At 38.0% G+C, this 23,555-nt stretch overlaps 1 long non-coding RNA gene across 1 annotated transcript; it reads left to right on the forward strand.

Annotated features, from left to right (window-relative positions):
* The first annotated feature begins 1,067 nt into the window (after window positions 1-1,067).
* LOC144067411 (uncharacterized) lies at window positions 1,068-22,869 on the forward strand. Its single transcript, XR_013297941.1, has 5 exons — window positions 1,068-1,197; window positions 1,284-1,454; window positions 9,957-10,117; window positions 16,017-16,115; window positions 22,672-22,869. It is a non-coding gene; the product is annotated as an uncharacterized LOC144067411 (long non-coding RNA).
* The last annotated feature ends 686 nt before the right edge of the window (window positions 22,870-23,555 follow it).

Genomic DNA, 23,555 nt, shown 5'->3' on the forward strand with positions numbered 1-23,555 from the left:
TGACTAATTTCTCGAGTTTTAAGAGTGGTTGTCATGCATTTTTAACAGACAACCATTAATAACTTTTAATTTTAAGACAAAATGTTTGTAAAACGTCTTTATACGACGTGTTCCGTTTCTGATATCTGTTAAAATTGACTATATACTTTTTTCATAGTGCAATGCGCATTGCACCACTAGGTGGCAGTAGTGCTCTATACGAAATACACAGAAGAAGTGCAATTGTTTGTCAGGTGTCGCGTGTTTGTCGCCAACCAGCAGTTACGTTTAAAGATAAACTGTAAACTTGATTGTATCTTTATAATATAAAGTAAAACAACCATCGCCTGCATTTTCCTTTAATTAAGATTCACGGGTTCTTTCATCAAAAGTAAAGAACGTCCAAGGAAGATCTTGATTGAAGTGAACACGCGTCTCCAAATCTCAGGTGCGTGTTTATCACATTATTTCTTTGGATTGCATTAGTGCTTTTATTTTACACAAATGAATGATTACTAACTTTGACCCATGCCTTTAAATTTAATGCAATAAGCAACTAATCCACCACGATTACAGCTAATTTGGAAGGGGGTGATCGCACATAATCATGATGGAAAAATTACATTTGAATGTGACATTGAGTGTAGGCGATCCGGTGGATGAGTGATTGGCGCGTCGGCCTCACAGTGGGAGACCTGGGTTCAAATCCAGGTCGGTCCATGTTCTCCACGGGCCTGCGTGGGCTTTCTCTGGGTACTCCGGTTTCCTCCCACATTCCAAATACATGCAGGGTAGGCTGATTGGATGCTCTAAATTGCCCCTAAGTATGAATTTTGTGATTCAGGGTGTCCCCTGCCTCTGGCCCCAAGTCAGCTGGGATAGGCTCCAGCACTCCCCGCGACCCTAGTGAGGATAAAGCGGTTCAGAAAATGAGATGGGGCATTTAGTGTAACGAAGTTTAACTATGGATGCCGGTCAGATATTTTCCATCTCCCAAATCAAATACTCTGCCGACCGACTAAAGTTTGGAATGAGGAAAGAAGCAAAAAGTTGTGCATGAGTATGAAATCCTGAACATCTCTGCAGATTTTTTTTTGTTTTGGACCAGAACGAGCTTTTGATGGCGCGCCAGTGGCACTCGGGCTGCTCAAATATTTGAGCTCAGAAGCGGCCAAGTTGACTCAGCTTGGAACATGGCTTTCCCACAGCTTTGATAAGGTGCCTGACTGACTGACTGTGCCGAGCGAGGCCTGGCGCGGCCTTCCAGTCACATTACACACTGACTCTCTTGTGTATCTTTCCAGCTTGCGTCCGGCAGAGATCGTGGCAGAGGAGGCCAGACGGCCGGCCACATGATGGAGGGAAAAAAAAAAGGGGGAAAAAAGCATCCCAGACGGACGCTGCGTCAGGAATTTCGCTATTCCGAGATTCTGAATTCGACTGAAAGTGGTTTAAAGCGACGATGCTAACAGTTGGTGAGTTTTTGAAAGGGAGGTGAGAAATGGTTGAAAATGATGACGCAAGAAAATGAACTCGTGAATGAACAAAGTTCGACCCCACCCCCAGTTAAAATGGATTTGGGTGTCTGTGTGTTTAACATACCAACTCTGCATGATGAAAAAGTACAGTCTATGAGTTGGACTAGGTTTTACATTTTGAATCATTAACACCATATCCAAATATATACATACCTGTCAACCTCTGCCGATAACTGCCCTTATAAATGATTATTGATTCCCCTTCCAACCCCCCCAAAAACCTTACAAACACCGTACGACTCGTACGGTGTTTGTAAGGTTTTTTGGGGGTTTGTAAGGGGAATCAATAATCATTTATAAGGGCAGTTATCGGCAGAGGTTGACAGGTATGTATATAGGTACTTTTTGTAACAATTTTAGTATCTCTAATGCACATTAGTGTCATTTTAGGGAGTTTTCCAGTATGTTTAAGCATATTTGAACATTTCCACAGGTATTTTGATTACTTTTAGAGAGGAATTTAATGGATTTCAGAGTTTATGATCATTTTTAGAGAGGATTTTGGAGTATTCAGGAAGTATTTTAGCGGGTTCTAGATTGGGCATTTTTTGAGTTTGATTTATTCAATCAAAGGACAATACATATTAATGAACATATACATGTTCGTGTTAATGAACATATATTATATGTCTTTTAGGTACATAGCATTTGACTATTTAACAGTGTCAAAGTAGAGAATTTCAGTAGATTTGAAACTGTTTCTAAAGCTCACCTTTCAAACCATAAGTTAATTCCTAATCTTCCTTGATGAGCTCTCCTTCATGTGTGACCTCTCCCATCCAATACACACACACTCCACGATATAATGTTGTACACACACTTACACACACGTGTTGCTTTCCCCATTTCCCCGCCTGTTAATATGCAATTACAGGCGGCCTAATTAACTTTTTAATTAAGAAGCCCATAATTGTGATACAGAGGCAGATATTAGTGTGTTGCTTAATGGCGAGGAGGTAATCAAGTGGATGACTTTATATCACAGATACTATTTTATTAGTTCAACAATAACCACACCAAATGACTTCAATGTTAATCATGTTTCAGGGCCAGATTCCCTAAAATTGGCCTAAATTCTGTTTAGATGGAATAAAAAACACCACAGGAGATGATATAATGAGCTCATTGGCTTTTAAAATGTTTTATTTTTTTATGTAGAATTAAAACTGTTAAAAAAACATTTTTTTAATTACTCAATTTAAAGAAATCCATTCAATTATTAATTGGAAAATAATGTTCTTTGATTTTATTTCCGATGAATCCAAATGAGAAAGATGCAACCATCTGCCTCTGCTTTTTGTGAAAAAAACCATCCATTTAAATAATCATAGTCACATTTTGTCAGTATTAATTTTTGCTTCCAATGCACATTTACAATTGGAATATTACAAGCAAATCCTGCAAAGTGCATAACCCCTAATTGGTTCTTGCGACCTCTGTGACCTTTGCCCTCATTACTCCAAAAGGTTATCGCCCATTCTTTTTCTTATTGCAATCGTATCCTGGAAGTTTTATAATAATCCCTTTATTTGTGCTCGAGTTATCTTGAACACAAACACATTTCTGACCTCTGTGACCTTTGACCTCGCCCCTTCGGGTTATTACCAATTATCCTGAAAGTTTGATAATAACCACTTTGTTCATTCAACATATATTGGCCCAAAATGTAATAATTCCTTTATTCTTTAGTATACTTTCTATTTCATCCACCAATGTGAGGCTTTCCCCCAAACTGTCACGAAATCTGAATTTTCACCCGCACAACTCCTTCAAATACATCTGTAAAATTGACTAAAATTTCACATAAGCACTCAAATCTACACGTCCAAAAAAACAAAAAATGAACTCGTCATATAGACCCACTGGAGACGAGATGACCTGACAACGCTCGTCCGTGTTTTGTGGCGTACTAGTCGTGCTGTCAGGGTGATCCGACATGCTTGATGTCAATTGGTTGCATTTGATCGCAGGCGAATGTCACCACTTTGAAGGGAACATTGAGGAAAGTAGAATGGAAAAGAAGTTTGACTGGGAAGGCAAAATGGCAGATTTTCTTTCTAGTATTACATTTTAAGGAGCCATCTGGCGCTTAAGTAAACCTTTTTTGAGACACAATTTTTTTTATAGCAATAATTAAAGGACATCCATGTTAATTACCTGTAGTCAGGTAAGCAAATTTAAGTGTATTTAAAAAACTAGTGATCAGAGATGAGGACTGGAATTATTGCCCAAAAATGTACAAATATCAAGACTTGGTAAATATGTTTTTGTTCAGCTGAAACACCTTAGGAACACGTTAATAGAACTATAAATAATGAATATTATTTTTGTAGTTGAACTGCCTTTGGTGGATTTAGTAAAGAAATGAAAGATTGTATTTTTGGAGTACTGATATCTATTTGAAATGATTATCTATCACGACCCTATGCTAAGCACGAGTTCCTCTTGCAACACGTAGGAGCGCGGCGCACATGACAACTGATCCGCTTGCGGAACGCCTGGCAAATAACCCCCATCATAAATCCTACAAGTAACAGGATGGTGTTGAATTTCAACTTTGGCAACTTTACATTTCAACACCGCTGCCTTTTGCACTTCTTTGCAGAATTCGACTTTAGTCGTCGAAATTTGTCCACATTTAGAAATGCAAGTTTGTACCTTTATATATAGAAAAGCCCATTGTGTGCACTCGTCAGTCTCTATAACTGTTAGCTAGCACTCAAGTCGCCATAATAACAGCCTTGCGATCATTTGCGGTCAAAACCCTCCCGTTATTTTCGCATTCTGAAACTTGGCTAATGCCGACTCACCCGGATCAAATGTATTGGACGTTTAACGCTGTCAATTGAAGCGAAAAGGTTTCTTGTTTCACTTTCTCCCTTTAATTACAACTCTCATCTAATAATTCAATGTGGTTTTGTAGTTCTATCGTAAGACAAAAGTAAACAACAGTGGACGCTTCTATAGCCAAGTATGTATAGCGCTAACTACTACCACATGTGTGCCTTCAATTATAAGCATTGAAAACCACCAACAGTTCTTTTAACTCGCCCAGATAAGAACGAGAACCAAATGCCCTCCCTTAACTAGACAAATCTGGAGAAATACTTAACTCCTATTTTACCCTAGAAACATCACTGGTATCAAATTCATCTTGTTTTGGTTTTCTTCGGTAGGACATACTTGGCCCTCCATCTTTAATCGACGATTAATCGAGTGTCAGATTAACATACCTGTCCACTCATACATTTTTCCGTTTAGATCATTTCACATTGCGTACAACTTTTGTACGGGATTTTTTTTAAAGTAAATTTTTGGTAAAACCGATCTCGTTTTACCCATTTCAATGCGGGTCGTCTCGGTCACTGGTAGCAAATGAAAACGCCATTGTCGACTGATAATATTGTAATGCTTTAAGCATGATATGCTATGAAAAAATATAGCGTGTCAGCAAGCAATGTACCCAGACAGTCTAGCTTTCAGCGCCATACAGGGACATCTACAGAATCTTGAATTTAGTGCGTAGTGATTGGACTTTTTAAGTTTTAGACCTTTTAAGTGCGCCCTAATTGAGTAAATATGTGGCGCGTTGCATCTGTACGTTTTTGTTTTTTAATCGCTTAATAAGGGGAATTGCAATCATTAATGAGGGGGGGGGGGCAATTGGTGTAGGTTGGCAGTGATGGATGAATTATTTTGAATCAATCATTAATGAATCAAATGTTCATTTCCCCTGTGTTAAAGTCATTGTACATTTGACTTTAATATATTGAAAAATAGCCGGCGAACGAATATAGTTGGAAGTCTAACGGCGTCAATGGCAGCGAATGTAAAGTACGCTCAGAATAACATGGAAGGCCTAATGTTTCAGCACCATGTGTCTGTCATTACGCAGTCCAGACAACGTGCGAGTTTTTTTGTCGCGGGGAGCGCTGCCAAACAAAACCCAAGTCAATCTAATTTGGGAGCAATGTGAACTGCTAATGTCAGGTTGTGTCGCTAAATGCTTTTAAGAGGGCAAATATCCACATTGACGCACTTGGGGGAGCGCGAGAGAACTTCACTCAAGCAAGGCGCTGTTATTTTTCTCGCTCTCAACGTTGGGCTACGTCATCAAATTTAGGACGGAGAAAGAATCCCGAAAGCCGGATGATGTCACGTTATGGCTGAGATGTCGGTTTTCCGGTGGCTTTGGCACTTTTTAAACTTCCTGCGTTCTCATGGCAATACTTTCCAACTCCCTGATATTTCCATGCATGGAATTGACCAAATGGGAATGGAACAAAAGGCAGCATTATCATTTTTATATTTGACTTACTTTTTCAATGTATAGTATATTTATTACATTTTTAATGGGGTCTTTAATTATTCCTTTTTAAAGATGTCTAAACTATATTTGAACTCCCATTTCTTGTTAATGTAACCCCGTGAAGCCCAAATCACTAGCGCTCGGCTCTCAAAATCTCAAACCGGCGCCGCTTTTGTTGCGCTGGTCGCATTCCTGATTGACTTGCGTATTCGCAAAGAGTCGCAAACATCTCGCCAGTTCAATTTGCAAAGTCAAACAAATGGTGTCGTCATCCTGCAGCTGCGCGGACGCCCAACAGATGTGCACGCCGGCGAGCCGCAACCATATGTTGATAATCCATCAACTGGTTTGACAACGTGCTCGATCGCTGCCAACCCCCCTAGTTAAATTGGATTGGACGTCTAGAGTTGTCAAACGCAGTGAAACATGATCAACCATCCTAGTCAAAAGCACTGTATGAGTTAAGTCCTATACAACAGTTGGCAACATAAAAAAAATAATGAAAATATATAGGTAGCAAAAACTATATACAGTGGTACTTCGACATATGAGCAATTCGAGATATGAGTAAAATTTCGAGCAAATAATTATCTCAAGATACGAGACACATTTCGAGATACGAGAAAACCAGGTGGCCAAGACATGAGAAGCTGTTTATGATTTTAGTGCACTGTCTTTTTTGCCGCATCTCTTTCGTGTATAACGGATATCTACGAGCACTGGGCGGAGCGTTGCATTTTTTTCAGTTTTTTTTTTGCCGTCACTCAGCGCAAATGGCGTAGCGATCGCTAGTACGAAGTGGTCGTGCGTTATCATATTGTGAGGACATTTGTGTGCATCATTTTCGGGTTATTTTGAAGGCAATACTAAAGCAAACAGCCCATCGATAGTGAAAGTCAGTGTGGAGGCGGGGCAAACAGAGTTTGTGGTGTTTATTAATTAGCACGTTGTCATATTTCTCTCACTGAGTTTGTCGATTGTCTTTTTAGCCTGTCGTGATCTTAAGGGCTTTTCCCCCTCTGAAAGTGTTCTGAGTGCCAAAGACTTGCTGAAAAGTGCCTGATACGGCATCAAAAATTTAAAAAAAAATATGGCTAGTTGACTCATTTGGAATAGATGCTACGTTTGTAAGTGCATTGCAGTGAACGCTTATAAATTTCATTTCTTTGGATGTAAATATTATTTTATATGTCGCCTTCATAACTTAAAAGGGAGAAGAAAGGTATAAAAATGTAAAACAAAATTAGAATTAAGTTTAGTGTAAGGTTAGATTAAACTTATTTTTGAGTGTGTCTGCAATGTAATCCAAGTTCATTTAAATTTGTTTATGTTATATTACGATTCACTGGTGCAAAATGTCTCCCATAACAAAAAACAATTTGGAATTCTTTATTCTACAATGAGTATTTGTAGTCCATCTGTTTCGGCATATCATCATCATTCTGACTTGGCCTTTTGATTTACACACTGAATGCACTCTAACAGCAACTTGAAGGCCAAATTTGCAAAGACGCCTTCAATAGTGGCGTTGAATCTATCTTCTGCTGATGCAACCCGTGTGAAATCAACAGAAACCATCTCCATCCATTTTGCAAATCCTCAAACAGTCCCGTCACTTCTCGTCGAGATACCATTCCAACCCGATGACCCGAATCAACCCAACTTTTGGTTTCTGAGGAAACCACATGCCGTAATCCATCAGACTTGCCATTTTGCCATCCATCTCGAATTTCTAAATAAAACCGTCACTTTCCGGCGAAACCGCGCGTTCGTTGCTGTCAATGGCAACCGATGAGTTTTCAGACAGCGCCCGCAAAACATTTGAGTAAAATGTGAAAAGGGTTGCGGAAAGCTCTCCGTTTTGAAAGCACATGCTTCCAATTAGCTCTCAAACAGTCAAGGGGAAAAGCGTTTATTTAGGAATATTACTAAAGAATGACTTTAATTACCTTGGAGACTGAGAACAGCCTGAAAGGATTCTCAGCAAGCAACACTTTTAATTAAGCAAACCAATAGAGTCAATGTGAAATTGAACATGGGAAAACAAATGCATTGAAATCAAGCCATACAGTGAGACTCCATTTCCTTCCTTTCAAGTGCACTTTGTCCTACATATTTGTGTATTTCGGAGAAAAAGCAGCTCTTTCGATCACTTCCAGATGTGGAATGCCAGAGATAATCTAGGAAGAAAGGGGTGCCTTGCAGAAGCTTTGAGGGTCCCAGATTAGGGACGTCTCACACGTGCAAATGATGAGAAACAGAAACACTTGTTAAATCCGAATTTTTGGGCGATGGAATTTTACGTTAAAAAAAATCGGTTGCAACATGCGTCAATGGCACTTTATTTGGAGGACGTAACCACAGTGCATTTTAACATGTTCATTTTCTATTATTATTGTATTGTATATCTATTCAGACAAAAAAAATCCCAAATTGGAAAGAGCGTATTCAAGTTTTTCCTCATGTTGACATGGTCTTGCATAACCAGGCTACTGCCAAACCCCCAATTTTGAAAGGGTTAATGGCTGTACTTTACCCCCCAAAGTCAAATATTTGACTCGGTTGAGTCTTGGCATTTGATTGTGCGATTTGCCTTTTGTTGTTTTAGGGTGATGCAAGAAAACGTTGAAGTCGAGCGAGGCCAAAATGTGGAATCCCACATTTTATTTTTCTTCCGCTCGCTCCTCTGTTGAAACAGTGGCAGATTGTTTTCAGAAATGTGAGCTTGTTATGCTTTATGAGCCGCAATCTTTTCCTCAAATATTCGCCACGCTGTGTGCCAGATAATGCTTTTCAGTCCCAATACTTTGCATTCAAAGACTACCTCGGAATTAACCGGCCTCTCTACTGTAAATTCTTATAGTTTTATCATCCAAACATTCTTTCTTCCTGTTTGTCTCGGGTGCAATCTGCTAGCCTGATTGTTAGCGATAAGCGCATGCTGTTGCTTCTAATTTTAACTAATTCAGTGTCATTTACAGGCGATAATGTTATGATTGGATGTTGGTCGCTATCGATGGCATGGCAAGTTATAGCCATTTTTTGGGGGGCGGAATGGCACCATCTGGGGTGCTTCATTTTTAATCTCATTGAAGTAATACAGAGAAATGATCTTGATTTGAGGTATTTTCATCAAAAGATTGAAATATAATTGGGTGAAAAATGGTTTTAGAAAGTGAATTATTGTTTTTAACTCATTGACAGTGATGGTTCAAATTGATTGGACAGCTGTCACCGTTAATGGCACTAAAGTACTTTTTTGTTTTGTTTTTAATCGCACCAGTATGCGTTTTACAAAGGTTCATAGACCTGCAAGTAATGCTTTCAAAAGAACTAAAAATGATCCTTTTTAATCTCATTGAAAAGTTGCCTTGATTTATTTAAATGGCTATGAAAAGTTTCGTACAGACTTTGTTTTCTTTTCAAAATGGCATCTTTTCCACTTCATGTATTTTTGAAATTATTACCTAAATGTTGTTAAAACCTTTTCTTAATCTTTGGCTGCCATTCGCCCAAATCAATCAAACATATATATATATGTATATGTATATGTATATGTATATGTATATGTATATGTATATGTATATGTATATGTATATGTATATGTATATGTATATGTATATGTATATGTATATGTATATGTATATGTATATGTATATGTATATGTATATGTATATGTATATGTATATGTATATGTATATGTATATGTATATGTATATGTATATGTATATGTATATGTATATGTATATGTATATGTATATGTGTATATATGTATGTGTATATATATACATACATATATGTGTTTATATATATATGTATGTATATATGTGTGTATATATACATATGTGTTTATATGTATGTATGTATATATATATATATATATATATATATGTAAATGGCACCACTTGGTTTAATTCATGAGTTTCTGTTGTAAGATTTAGTAATTAATCAATTTAATCCCATTGTGGCAAAAACCCAGAGCTTTGAAGTATTTTCTTTAAAGTCAGAATCTGTTTGTCCAAACAAATCAAACATCTGAACTAGACGTCCATCTCCGTCAATGGCTGCCAATGATCTAAAACTGACTTCTTCCGCCATCTCTAACGTGTAACCTTGTTCACCTCTCACAGGGTTGTAAGAAGAAGCAGCCAAAGTTCTGGCCCGCCAACAAACGGCGTCCTTGTCAAGCCGGTGTTTGCCTTTTGGGGTGTTTTCGCAACCCGGCCGTCCACATCGCACCTCCGTTCGGGAAACCGTCGCCACGTCCGACTCCAAAGTGACTTTGTCCAAGGTTGGTGCGCATTCTTCACCGTGGTAGCGTGCTTGTTTACAGTACGCTGTGTCGTGTATTTTCAAGTGAACGTAACCTGCCGGGACGGCACGTACTTGTTTGTGTGGTGACTAATGACCTGTCCAAATGTTTTCCGTGCAAATAAACATTTCAGGGAAATCAGTCAGGCTCCCAAATTCAAAACCAACAATAAACATAACTAGTTAGATGTCTAGAATGGGAGATGATGGTTAGGAAAGGGCTTATATGGTAAATCAACTTTAATGAAGCTGTTTTGTGTGGTGAGTTTCTAGTCTAGTTAAAGTAGCACCCACGTGTGCCCTATTGATTTTGTCCTTTTGCCTAGCAATGTTCATGTCGAAGGTCAATACAGCGTATTGATTTGACGTCAAAATTGCGCTACGGGGCACTCAACGATAATTAGGATAGAGATATTTTATAGCAGGCTAATTTTGAATGTACCAGTAAGAGACACTATAGTCGTACCTTTTTTTGTATTAGTTTTATATACTAATTATAAATAAACGTGTCATTTAATGCAATGTTACTAAAACCTAAAGAGAGATTACACAATTCCCATTATAGTTATTTGATGACATTTGAAAAAAATAGGCATAACTGCAATTTTAATTTTTTAAAGGATATCATAGTAAAAAGAGGAACCCAATTTTGGAAAATAGTTTTCAAATAGTGCTCTTTTGTAATGACTTTGTTGAATCCTTATATACTAATTATAAATAAACATGTCATTTAATGCAATGTTAATAAAACCTAAAGAGAGATTACGCAATCCCCATTATAGTCATTGGATGAAATTTGAAAAACTAGGCATAACTACAATTTTAATTTTTTAAAGGGTATCAAAGTAAAAAGAGGAACCCAATTTTGGAAAATAGTTTTCAAATAGTTCTCTTTTTTTAATGATTTTGTTGAATCCTTACTGTTTTCTACTATACTATAATAGTATGTTATACTGTGAATGGACATTGATACAGTATATTCTTCCAGGCCTACTAAAAATTCCGAGAAACACATTTATGTACTTTCTGCTACTCTGCCAGGGAAAGAAATCATTGCATCAATCTAGTTCCATAAACGACACCAAATCACCAGCACGGCCGCCCCATTTTCTCTTTATCACACCTGCCTCCATCTGTTTCCTTTCAAGATGAGCATTTCAGGCCACATTTATCACCAAATGACCTCAGGGATGGGATTTCCCCAAGACAATCTCTGTTTAGACTTGATTAAAATGGCCGCTGGAAAAGAAAAAAAACGACTGTATTTTCCAACTAAACACAGACGAGCTAGTAGAAAAAAATCACATAAAGCCGTATTTTCAGACTGCGGTCAAAAAATGGAGCGCAGTTCACGTCGGATGCAGTTTTTGGAGCCGGGTCCGACAACGAGCCCTCTCTGACTGCAGGTTTGGCAAACATGTACTTACGCAACAGTTAGTACAAAGCAGACTTTGAGCAGGAGTTTCCCAATGAATTGAATTTAAAGAAACTTTGGAGCCATTTTGTTTCATCTCATTTACGGGAAAAAGAAAAAAAACTCACACAACCACAGCGACCACTAATAACATTGGTGCCCTTTTTTTTGTTTTATGCTGGACAGGATACTTATGTACATATAATTTTTTGACAACCGGAGATTTACTACTTTTAATGGTCTATAATAATAGCAGCGTACGTTTCATCCCTCTATAGTTCTTTTGTGCAAAGTCAATGGAGTATTTATGTTGGAAACTGACGTTGAAGGTTGAAAAATGTTCCAAATTTGGATTTATTATTTTTTTAATTCAAGCTTTTATGCATTGGAACGAGTTGAAGCTTTTCATTTATACTGTTTAATATAATGAACCCTTTGACCCCCATTGATGGCGACATTTCAATCCATGTGAACTCCACATATCTGTCAACCTCTGCCGATAACTGCCCTTATAAATGATTATGATTCCCCTTACAAACCCCCCAAAAACCTTACAAACACCGTACGACGTACGGTGTTTGTAAGGTTTTTGGGGGGTTTGTAAGGGGAATCATAATCATTTATAAGGGCAGTTATCGGCAGAGATTGACAGGTATGACTCCAAATACATTGGACAGCTATCAATGCTGTCAATGTCAATGAAAGGGAATCAGTTCCAGTTCTTCATGAGTTTTGCAAATTATTGCTGTTACTTTTCATCTCTTTGAAAAATTGCTAAGAAATGATCTCAATTTTCATTGAAATTCAGATTTTTGTGGCCAATCAAAACAACAAATTGATTTAGTATTTCAATTTTTGTTTTAACTCCCTGGCCACCATTGACAGAAATAGTTCAAATCTACTGGACGTCTCTCACCGTTAATGGCAGTGAATGAGATTTAAAAATGTAATCATCTCGTCTGGTAAAGTCAATATTTTTTCAACTAGTTGCCATTAATGCCGTTAATATCACAGTCAATGTCACTAGGAGGCACTCCCATTTCAAAAATTATTTAACCTCTGATGACTGAGTGACTTCTACTAAAGCAGACAAGCAAAGCATTCTGTGGCCCACCACTTGACTGAATCCCCTTTAAATATTAGTCAACCTGCTGGAGCCTTTTTTCCTCTTCATCAAATACGAGAGCACACACGTGATTGGATAAACAATAATACGGAATGCGGTAACCAGCACCGATGCTTGAAAACCAAATTAAAGTCAATATTGGCTGCTAAAAACAGAAATAGATGTATAAATAATTAAAATATAACAAATGTGAATCTTTTCAATTCATAATAACTAGTTTTAATTTGCTTTTTGGAAGTTTTCCTCTGTTTTATAAATTGTATTTTAATTGCACATCATTTAAAAATGTAATTTAATTTGAGTTTTAAAAAAAACAAAGGATCTTCAGTTGATTTTGATTTCTGACCTTTCAGTCCAAATTTATTGGACGCCTAAAAGCGTCAATAGCATTTAGTGATCTATCGCCTCCTTTCAAATGTTATCAAATGAACACGTATATACCAGCACAAGTGAAATCGCCGGTATCTTTTCTTGACATTTCATGACATTTCATCAAATCCCAAACGCCGTCTAGAGATTCATTTTGAACATCCTATTGTTTAGATTTTAATCTTTTATATGAAATTCCCTCCTGCCATCTTGCGTCACATGAGCTGCTGTCTAATAAAAAACAAACACACACCGAAATCCACAATTGCACAATCTTTTTGTCTTTCTATGAAATGATTACTGGAAAGAGTATTTGCGATTATATCTATTTTAAATCAAAACAGAGTCCATTGTTCACCAGAAGGAAGGAAATTTCTATCCCAGGCCATTTACTTTGGATATTAGCAATATAAATGTCTTCGAAATGTCCTGATGAATCTAAAAAGCAAGCTTTTTTTCCCCCCTTCTCTCATTGAGTTTCCCTCCCACCTACTTTCAAGCCGCCCTCATTTTAGCTTGGTTTGTGAGTGGCTTTAAATAGCTTTCTTTTTCATTGCTCCGACTACTTTTAGAGAAAATGTGCACAAGGTCCAGCGCACACGTTTGAATGGCGGCGTTTCTGCTCTCTCGGACAAAGTTTCGAGTGGCTCTCATCCTTCGACCGGCCGGCCTCGTGTCTGAATCATTTAGCAGGTCTCTGTTGGGCCTGGACCATCTGTGTGTGGGCTCACGTATTGGCAGGGAATGAGCTCCCAGTGCCATTGACGCTAATAGACTTTCCATTCGTTTGAATTGAACAGGTGTAATGCATTAGACCACGTGTCAAAGTGGCGGCCCGGGGGCCAAATCTGGCCCGCCGCATCATTTTGTGTGGCCCGGGAAAGTAAATCATGAGTGCAGACTTTCTGTTTTAGGATCCAATTAAAATGAAGAGTATAGATGTATATGAAATTTCCTGATTTTTTCCCCCTTTTAAATCAATAATTGTAATTTTTTAATCCATTTTTTCAGTTTTTAGTTCAAAAATCATTTTGTAAAATCCAAAAATGTATAAAAAAATCTAAAATAAACATTGTTTTAGATCTATAAAAACTGAATATTCAGGGCTTTTAATCCAGTTCTTTTAATCCATTTATTTAAAAAAAATCTAAATATTATATCTAAAATGGTCCACGTGAAATCAAGTTGACGTTAAAGCGGCCCGCGAACCAACCCGAGTCTGACACCCTTGCATTAGACAGCTAGCGCCCTCAATGGTAGGCAATGAATGGTGTTTTTCAAAGAAAAGTCTGTTTTGGGGGGACAAATAGGGGGGTTCTCACTGTGTGGAGTTTGCATGTTCTCCCCAGGGCTCTGTGGGTTTTCTCCAGGTACTCCCGTGTCCTCCCACATCCCAAAAACATGCCTAGTAAGATGGTTGAACACTCTAAATTGCCACTAGGTATGAGCATGAGTATGAATAGTTGTCCATCTTGTGCCCTGTGATTGGCTGGCCACGGCTGGGATAGGCTCCAGCACCCCTGCGACCTTTGTGAGGATAAGAGGTTCGGAAAATGAATGAGTAAATATTCATTTCAATCATTTCTTTAAAAAAATTCTCAATTTTTCACTACTCTAGAAAGTGAAGAAAGTTTGTAATATGAAGAGACTATACAAATAGAAACTTTAATGTTATAATATGAATGGTAAAATATAACCGATTTCACGTCTATTCCCGTTAATGTTAGGGAATACTTTTACTGGCGCCTTCTCATAAAGTTTAGTCTACAAAGTGACTCTTCTCCCTTAAAAGTGAAATCCATAAAATTCAACTTTTGACCTCTCAGGTGTCTGCTTGTACACGTTTCAGTGTGTGTGTGTGTGTGTGTGTGTGTGTGTGTGGTCCAGCTTAAGCTATGTAAATGACTTTTTTTTAGTTGCTTTTTAAGTGAGAGGTTCATCAGGAGGTCGATAGTAAAAAGACACTCCATGATTTATGGTTTCTGCAGGAGGGAAGGCACACCATTTCTAATGTTGGATCTTTTGGCAGCCTGCATGTTGATGCCATGTCAAACTCAATTGATGCAGTGGTTGGAAAATGAGCCAAGAAATAGGGAGCCCTAAAAACTGCTCTCCTTGAGCATAAAATAATAAAATATACAAATTAAAACTAACAGAATGAATGTTAACAAGCTGATAACAATTTCAAACTAAAGGGTTGCAACATTAATTGCTGTTTAGTCAAGAATTTTGATGTCCAAGTTCGGACATGCTCAATTTAACTTTGACAGACGATAAATCCAATCATTCATTGAAAGATGTTTCTGTGATCATGTTTTAATTATTTTTGTTATATTTCGTATTTTCTATTGTTATCTTTCTAGCATTATTTCAAATGTAAGATTTTCCAATGTTTTGGTTGTACGTTTCAATTCAAATACTATTTGGAATGACTGTTTTTGTACTTGCAAATTTACCCATTATTGGGTTTGACTCTCTCAAAAGAAATCAATGTTTATAAAAAAAACATTTTTAGTGGCGCCAATGAATTGAACTTTTGTAAACACCACAAAGGCTCAAAATTCATAGAAATTCATCCATTTTGTATCTGCTTTTTCCATCTTAGTGAGTCCACTTTCATCGACTGCTTCATGTTGAAGTGCGAAGAAAATAATGAGTCATTGCTGTAATTTAATTGACAGCATGCTGATTGAAAAGTGGAGATTATAAAACAACAAGGAACGATTGATTTTTTTTTTCTAAACAAACATAAAGGGATGATGTTTTAACAGCATCCTTCTTCTGACTTAGCCATCAAAACATTTCAGCGGGTGAAATTCCACCCTCTCATACCAATGCGTTGCAAATGTTACAAATGCACACTTTCGAATTGCGCACGGCGTTCCTGCATCCATGCGTGAAAAATGAATGTTTGCCTATGATATTGAGATTCCGTCTTTCTAAATTTGGTGCTTTTGATACATCGTGCAGGAATCTCCGTGATGCTCGGCGAACGGCGACAGCGGCCTGACAGCTCGCAGACAAAACAGCGCCGAGTTATTAATGAGGATTTTCACCTCCCTCACGAAGGTAAATATACGCCGTGAATGTTAAAACATAAGGGCTGCGTCAGAGGAATTGGATCAAAAAGGCTTTGTAGTCATGTCTAGCTATGGCTCAGCTATTGAAATAACAAGGACCACCCAAAGATCGAGTGCTTTTTCTTTTGACTCTACTATTGTTTTGGCAAAAAAAATGCAATGATAAACAGCCTCTCATGTCATGGCCACCTGTCTTGGTCGCATCTCGAAATTTTAATTGCATCGCGAGCGAATTATTCGATCAAAATTTTCGTTGTAACACGAGCATGTTGTATGACGAGCTGTTGTATCACGACGTACCACTGTATGTTTGGATAAGAGGAAAAAGATGGTTAACTGGGTCTAATTGGATTTCGATTTAACGTACTTTATGGGTTGAAGCCACATCCCCTTTACAAGAAAATCGTGTTTTTGTTTATTTTAGTAAAAATTGGGTATTTTTAAGGATAGTATTTATTGGAGGTTGTTTTAAATAAGAAAGAAATGGTCTGTGTAAAAGTAATCGTACATTTATTCAGTGTCAAAAATGGATTGAACATCTATGGCTGTCAATGCTAATGGAGTAAATAAACTGGAAGAAACTATTTTGAATTGACTGAAACAGTAAAAGTTAAAAGAGAGGTTTGACAAGGTCAAATTGAGATCATTACATTCAAGACGAGTCAGCTGAGCAAGTCGCAGAATCCGCTTGGCCGCACAAACTCGCTGTGGATCGATTAAAAGTTGTCACATCTGTACTCTCAGCTAGATGTTTTGCCTTTTTTTTCCAAGGACAAATACACATTTCAGGCTCAAAGAACACAAGTTTGTCAGATATTTCAGGTTAGGATCTCTTTTGGAATAATTGGACTTCAGGACTTGCGCCAACCGTGATGTCATTTGGGTCAACGGTCGTCATTAGACACGGTCTCGGAAGAGAACGATAAACATTTGGGAATCGTTAGATGAGGTTTTTTTTTCCTTGTGGAATCTAATGGAGGATGAAAGCTAAAAAAAGGCATTGACATCATCATGTGTCTGATACGCCAAAATACTTTTTTTTTCTTACCCCGAAGAAGGTCCCCGAAAAACACCTTTTGTAGTCAGAGCAAGAGCATTGTTATGATTTGTGATTATTTCTGGATTATTAGTGCTAAAAATATACTCTTCAGAGAGTGCTTTCAGGAAAACAATCCACTGGGAGCTCTAAATTATAGATGTAGTTGTTTTTTGGGGGGTAAAATTTTGTCAGCCAACCAGAATGTAAATTCCTGGCCATATTTTTTCTATTAGCGTGTTAATATTCAGATGATGATTTATATATATATATATATATATATATATATATATATATATATATATATATATATATATATGAATATTCTTTCTTTTTGTTGTATTAGTTAGATTAAATAAAAATTCATTATTTCAAATTTAAAATAAATCTCTAAGGGAAACATTTGGAAAAACATGAAATATTTTATCAACATTTTTTTTAACATAGATTAGGGAAAAAAAACAAGTCAAGTTCAAAGAAAATTTTCTCTGCTTTCTGTAAGCCTGAATAAAAGCAGATGACTACTATTAATCAAAATGTCAGCTTTTGCTTGATGAAAAAAAATGATACATTTACACAATTCCATAACAACATAGTAACATAACAATAAACAACAACCCAGGTTTAGAGATGATCACACATCCAGAAACGGACACTGCTGGACAACAAATATCGCCAGCGCCATCTCATCTCATAGCCGCCATATTAAAACCAACTAGGACCAAAAGATAAAAACTTAGCCACGGAAATGAGCTATTCCTTTGTGTCGAAACTACATTGGTGTTCTGTCACATACGAGACTGGCGCCCGATTGCTTGCGATTTGCGAGCTCATTCATAGATCAGTGACAAAAGCCATGTTCCATCATAATACTCCACTCTAAGGGCGCACTTGAGAGCGGAAAGTTGAAAAGTCATTATTTTTGCCATTGTGGTTGCAAACCGAAATGCCGTTCCCATGCAAAATCTTCAAGTATAGTAAATGGATTTTTAAATCATTAGCAGTCTGTGAATAATACTTGCTATGCGCGAGAGCCATTTCTGACTCAGTCGTTTGTCCCACGAAGCCCCAGAGGCCGTCGCACGCTTAAGTGCACACCGCGGCCCCCTCGCTCCATCTGCCCGCCGGCGCGACCGGAGGACAACTTCAGAAAGTCAGACCACTGATTTCAATAGCAGCTTTGCCAGCTCGGGGTCTCGCGAGGATCTGAAAGTGCAAATGAATTCCATGTGGAGGGGATGAAAATGATGCCAATTTGGCACTCGTCCGAATTCGAAACCAATCTTAATCTTTTTTTTTTTTACTACAGCACTTGTAGTTCAGACCAGAATCAGGCTTCAGGTTTTTTTTCCTTCTAACTTTAAGTAAAGCTGTCAGTTTATATGTTCTGTTCTTGCTGTGACAGTCAGACCGAATATTCATTCATGGTAGAAGTGTCATTATGGTTCATATTTTTTAACCATGGAAGTGTTCCGCACCGAGGTTATGAATAGACTTAGTAACTTTGTCTCCGTTTTTACGTTGACGATGGTACAATCTGAAAATCTGGACTGGGGGGGCTTACAGTGATTGATTGTAGCATTGGTCAGTCTTTGTTATTAATATAAAATACTTAAAAAAAAATTTTTTTTAAAGGGAAACATAAATTCTCTTTAAAAAAAGAACTTCAAATACAAAATAAATGTTAGAAATAGAATAGTTGATTCATTTATCTTCATAAGGGTGACAGGGGGTGCTGGAGCCTATCCCAGCTAAATATGGGCACCAGGCAGGGGACACCTTGAATCAGTGGCCAGCCAATCGCAGTACAGAATGAGACGCACAACCAATCACGCATAGGTAGGGGCAATTTAGAGTGTTCAACTAGTCTACCCTGAATGTTTTTGGGAAGTGGGAGGAAACCGGAGTACCCGGAGAAAACCCACACAAACTCGGGGAGAACATCCAAATTCCACACAGTGAGGAGCCACCTGGGATCGGAGCCTCAACCCCAGAACTGTGAGGCCGATGCAATAACCACTCGCCCCTTAGTAAACATTTAAAAAACATGGTTAATTATATATACATATGTTAAATATAATGATTCAAAACAGGAGTCAATAAAACAAAAAAATGAGCCCCTCCCGGATCATATAGATTAGACGTCTGTTACCCTCAATTTGGATGAATGAGTTAAACATTCATTTGCACTTGCTGGCCTCGACTCAGATATCCAAAAATACGCCGCCTAGTATTTGAAACTGCTGGCTCATGTCGCCATCTGCGAGTGAGTGAGTGAGTGTTTATATACGCTCCTGAAATGAATACATACAATCAAGCAAAAGTAGCCCAGACGCTATACGCAACCGCAAGGACACTGACTAAGCAGCCCAGACTATTTCAGTCTCTGCAAAATGGCATTTCATTTCACGCTTTTTATTTTCATTGCTAGACACGTATTTTCTTACCCTACAGTCTTTTGTACCTTGTCTGTTTGAATCTGCATACGATTTCTCTCTTTACCGCGCTTATTTTCCAGTCGCCTTGGTCTGATGTTCATATTACGTAAGGCAGGACTGGTCAGATTGGTCATCAGGAGGGTCTGACGAAAGACAGCTCACGCTTTTATTTGGGTGTCGTGAATTCGGGAAATTCTTATTTCTATGGCTCTTCAATTAGATTTTCCAACTTTTTTAGGTCTATTCCTAAACAAATGACTGATATGTAAACATAGTCCATTAGGCAATTTTCTGCCTGCATACATTCCAATGTTAACAAACTTGATTTAGACTGTAGATTTTTTTAGGCAAAACAGATCAGTTTTTCAATCAATTTTCTTCTTCCTTTTTGTATATTTGGAGCTGTTTACTGTGAAAATGCAATTGGATAATGATCCAAAATAGCAGTGCAAAATAGATTTAGTCATTGAAAAATGTTGATATATGTATCTGTAATACCAACACTGAAAAATGAGTACTACAGTTAAACTAGATTAAACTAAACTAGATCCAGCACCGCGCCCTAAAAAAAAAGAGTACATCTATGATGAGGACATAGTGACGATAGAAGAATACATCATCCGAAGGAGGGAAAGCGCGTAAAGATAGCAGCAGTGGGAGACGAGAAAGGTTTATCTCAATCCCGTCTTTGTTTTGGTACCAGTCAGTCTCGACACTTGGACCCGCAGGAGGAACCCGAAACGCTTCACCTTCACCTTTCTTATCCTTCACTCCGTGGCACCACTTAAAATGGCTCCTCGTGATTAGAACCAAACGTGCTCTTGTTAACTCATTGGAAATGCTATCAAAGTCTGAGCTTCAATCTGCTTACACTCTGTCAGCTGCCACAACGTGCCACTTTCGCATCGGGTCAAATCGGGCCACGCGTTAAGCGCCGTTTTATTAGCGTGCTAGAATATGCGCCAGTCAGCGAGAGCATCATCAGCAGGGTTGAGTTTGGGAGATTAAAATTTCAGTGCAAATTTATGCCCACTAGGAATTGATAAGTGCTATAATTTGGAAAATATGTTTGTAATGAGAACTAGAACATTCAGAGGGAGATTTTAACTTGTAAAAACAGGGTCGTTGAAGTTTTAAAATGATAAATTCATAGATTTTGTTCCTTGTTTTTCCTACCTGAAATAGTTTGGGTGTATGGCAGGGCCACATCAAATATTATTAACCAAAAATGTGGCTAACGAATTCACTTTTGCTAAGATTTAAAAATGAATCTGACCTATCTCCATCATTGGCATAAGTTTAATGATATCTCTTGTCTTTTCTTCCTTTCCTGACACTTTTTCTAACATGTCTACAACCCCAACTTTTTTAAATGCGTGGTTTTCAGGGCCCGCCATGTTTTTTTCAAATCACTGCTACTTCCCACTGAGTTAAAAATGTCACATTTCAAAGTGCATATAGTGTTTTATCAATGCCTCAAATTTGAAATAGCGTCCCAGCTTGACTCCTTCAGATCATTTAAAAGTTGAGATATTCCACACATGCACACAGCAGCATTTTAAACGCTTTAATTAAAATCTCTGCTGTGCGACCGCGTTTGCGTGTGGGCGGATGGCAGCCAAGTGCGGGTTTGCAGGAGGTCGTGCGCAAGATTGGATATTTCCAATGAATGTTACAATTTTTAATTCTTTTTTAAAACCATTGCCAATTTGCCCATTTGTTGGAATTTTTCCTCTGATTTTCTCAAAACGGATCACCGCCTTGCTGAAGTTTTGAAGTCAAGAACATAAGATGTATTTACTTTATGGGTTATTTTCCAATATTAGTATCTAAAATGCTTAGAAATGGTCCATTTGCTACATGCCCTTTCTGTAATGATTTCATATTTTTTAAACAAATGCATAATTCTACCACATAGTAGGTGTTCCTGCATAATGGATTCAAATAATCAACTCCGTTGACGCTAGTCGAGGAAAAAAAAATGCTATTTCACATGATGCCACCCACTCTTTTCCTAGCTACAAATATAATTTGAACTTTGTCATTACTTATAGCTTTAGGTAATAATAGCTGGAGAGAAACACATTACCATAAAGTATAAGTGAGCAGAACTGTGGATATTTTACCACCTAAATATATGTTTTAAAAAAGTAAGTACTCCATGATTTTCTGTGCTTATTTGAACTCATTGGCTGCCACTGACCATGCTCGACATTCAATCTACTTGAACTGGGACGGCTGTTGTGCATGGTACTCGGACGTTTCGTCGAAAGACGTTTGGTCCCCGGACGTTTGGTCGATCGGACGTTTGGTAGAACGGACGTTTGGTCGAACGGACGTTTGGTCGAACGGACGTTTGGTCGCCGGGTTGTTACTGTTGAAACCAGCTTTCAAAATTATAATCATGAGAGAGAGAGAGAGCGTGAGTTTAACATCTAAATATCTAATATCAAAATATCAACAGTAAACTCTGTCATAATTTGACAGCGAGCGAACCCAGCGACCAAACGTCCGTTCTACCAAACGTCTGTTCTACCAAACGTCCGGTCGACCGAACGTCCGGTCGACCAAACGTCCGGGGACCAAACGTTTTTTTACGAAACGTCCGGTCACGGTTGTTCATTCGCTGCCAGTCCTTCCAGTTCAAACGCCTTGTATGTCTAATAGTGACAAACTCATGGCCAACGATCCATTTTGAGGAATGAACGTTCATTGAGCGTCTAACACCATCAACGGCACCCAATGAGTTAAATCTGCCCAAACCATATATTTGATCTTTCACCTCCTGTATATAAAAGCTTCTTCCTCTTAATCCCTCGCGGATGGAAATCCATGGCAATAAAATGAATATTTCAAAACATCCTAAATTTAAAATCTCTCCGGGAGACATTTCGCTTAACTTGAATATGAACAGTGAACGGCTCACTTGATAAATACATCATTCCAAAAGGCTCTCGAGCTAAAAATATGACTCAGTTAATCATTTATGGATTAACAATCAAAGCTGGTTTTCAGGCATGAGGCAGCACAAGCTGTGGATGACAGTGGTTGTGTTTTGCTGTTGTTTTTAGGTAAACGGGTTGCTGGGGAAGTGGCCTGCAATCACACAGACTCGGCAGGCCAGAAACTGACTGACCGTGCCGTCCAAAACGATGAGATCCACAGATGCATTCGGGCGTGTCAGCCTCGACCGCAGTCCAAGCGGCGGCACGACTGCAGACAGACAAATAGGAAACAAGGTTAGTTTGGCAAAAAAGTGAGTGTTTCACAGTCATATTGACAGTTATGTTGCCGAATGAGTTATAGGAAAAGAACACACCTTTAATCATGTGCATCCTAGCGGAAATTATCTTCTCGTAATACATTGAAAAACTCTGAAGGGATTTTGCTGATGTTTAATAGTCGATAAAAACAACGAAAGTCAGTTTTTGCAGGAAGTAGCTGTCCGGAATTTTAATGCGGATACTACGTATTTTAGCCAATGGTCATTGAGACCCATCATTACATGAACTTGTGCTCAAGACAATCGCTGTGTATGTGTTTGGGTATAAGTGACATCACAAAATGGCATTGTATTTCAACATTTTCTATATTATCAGGTCTGTAATATTCACAAATTGCATATTTAAATATTTCACGCAACCATCTTTCACATGCAAAAAAGCTTTACACTAAAAATCCTTAGCAGTGGAAATGCAAAAGATGAAGTACAATATAGTGTAAATATTGTATAAAAGTCTCTTTGTGCCAAAAAATTCATGATCAGATTAATCGAAAGCACTTCTGATAATCAATTTCACTGAAAACTGTTGATATCCTTCTTTTTAGCCTCTGAATAGTAAATATTATGGTTAATGTAGTCTTCAGTTCATGGATACTGATTAAATTAAACCAAGATAGTTGCAGATATAATCGTCCTAAGCAGTCAAATTCAAAGCATTGCCATATTTTACTT

Source organism: Stigmatopora argus, chromosome 21, assembly GCF_051989625.1.
Source record: "Stigmatopora argus isolate UIUO_Sarg chromosome 21, RoL_Sarg_1.0, whole genome shotgun sequence".
Classification (NCBI taxonomy): domain Eukaryota; kingdom Metazoa; phylum Chordata; class Actinopteri; order Syngnathiformes; family Syngnathidae; genus Stigmatopora; species Stigmatopora argus.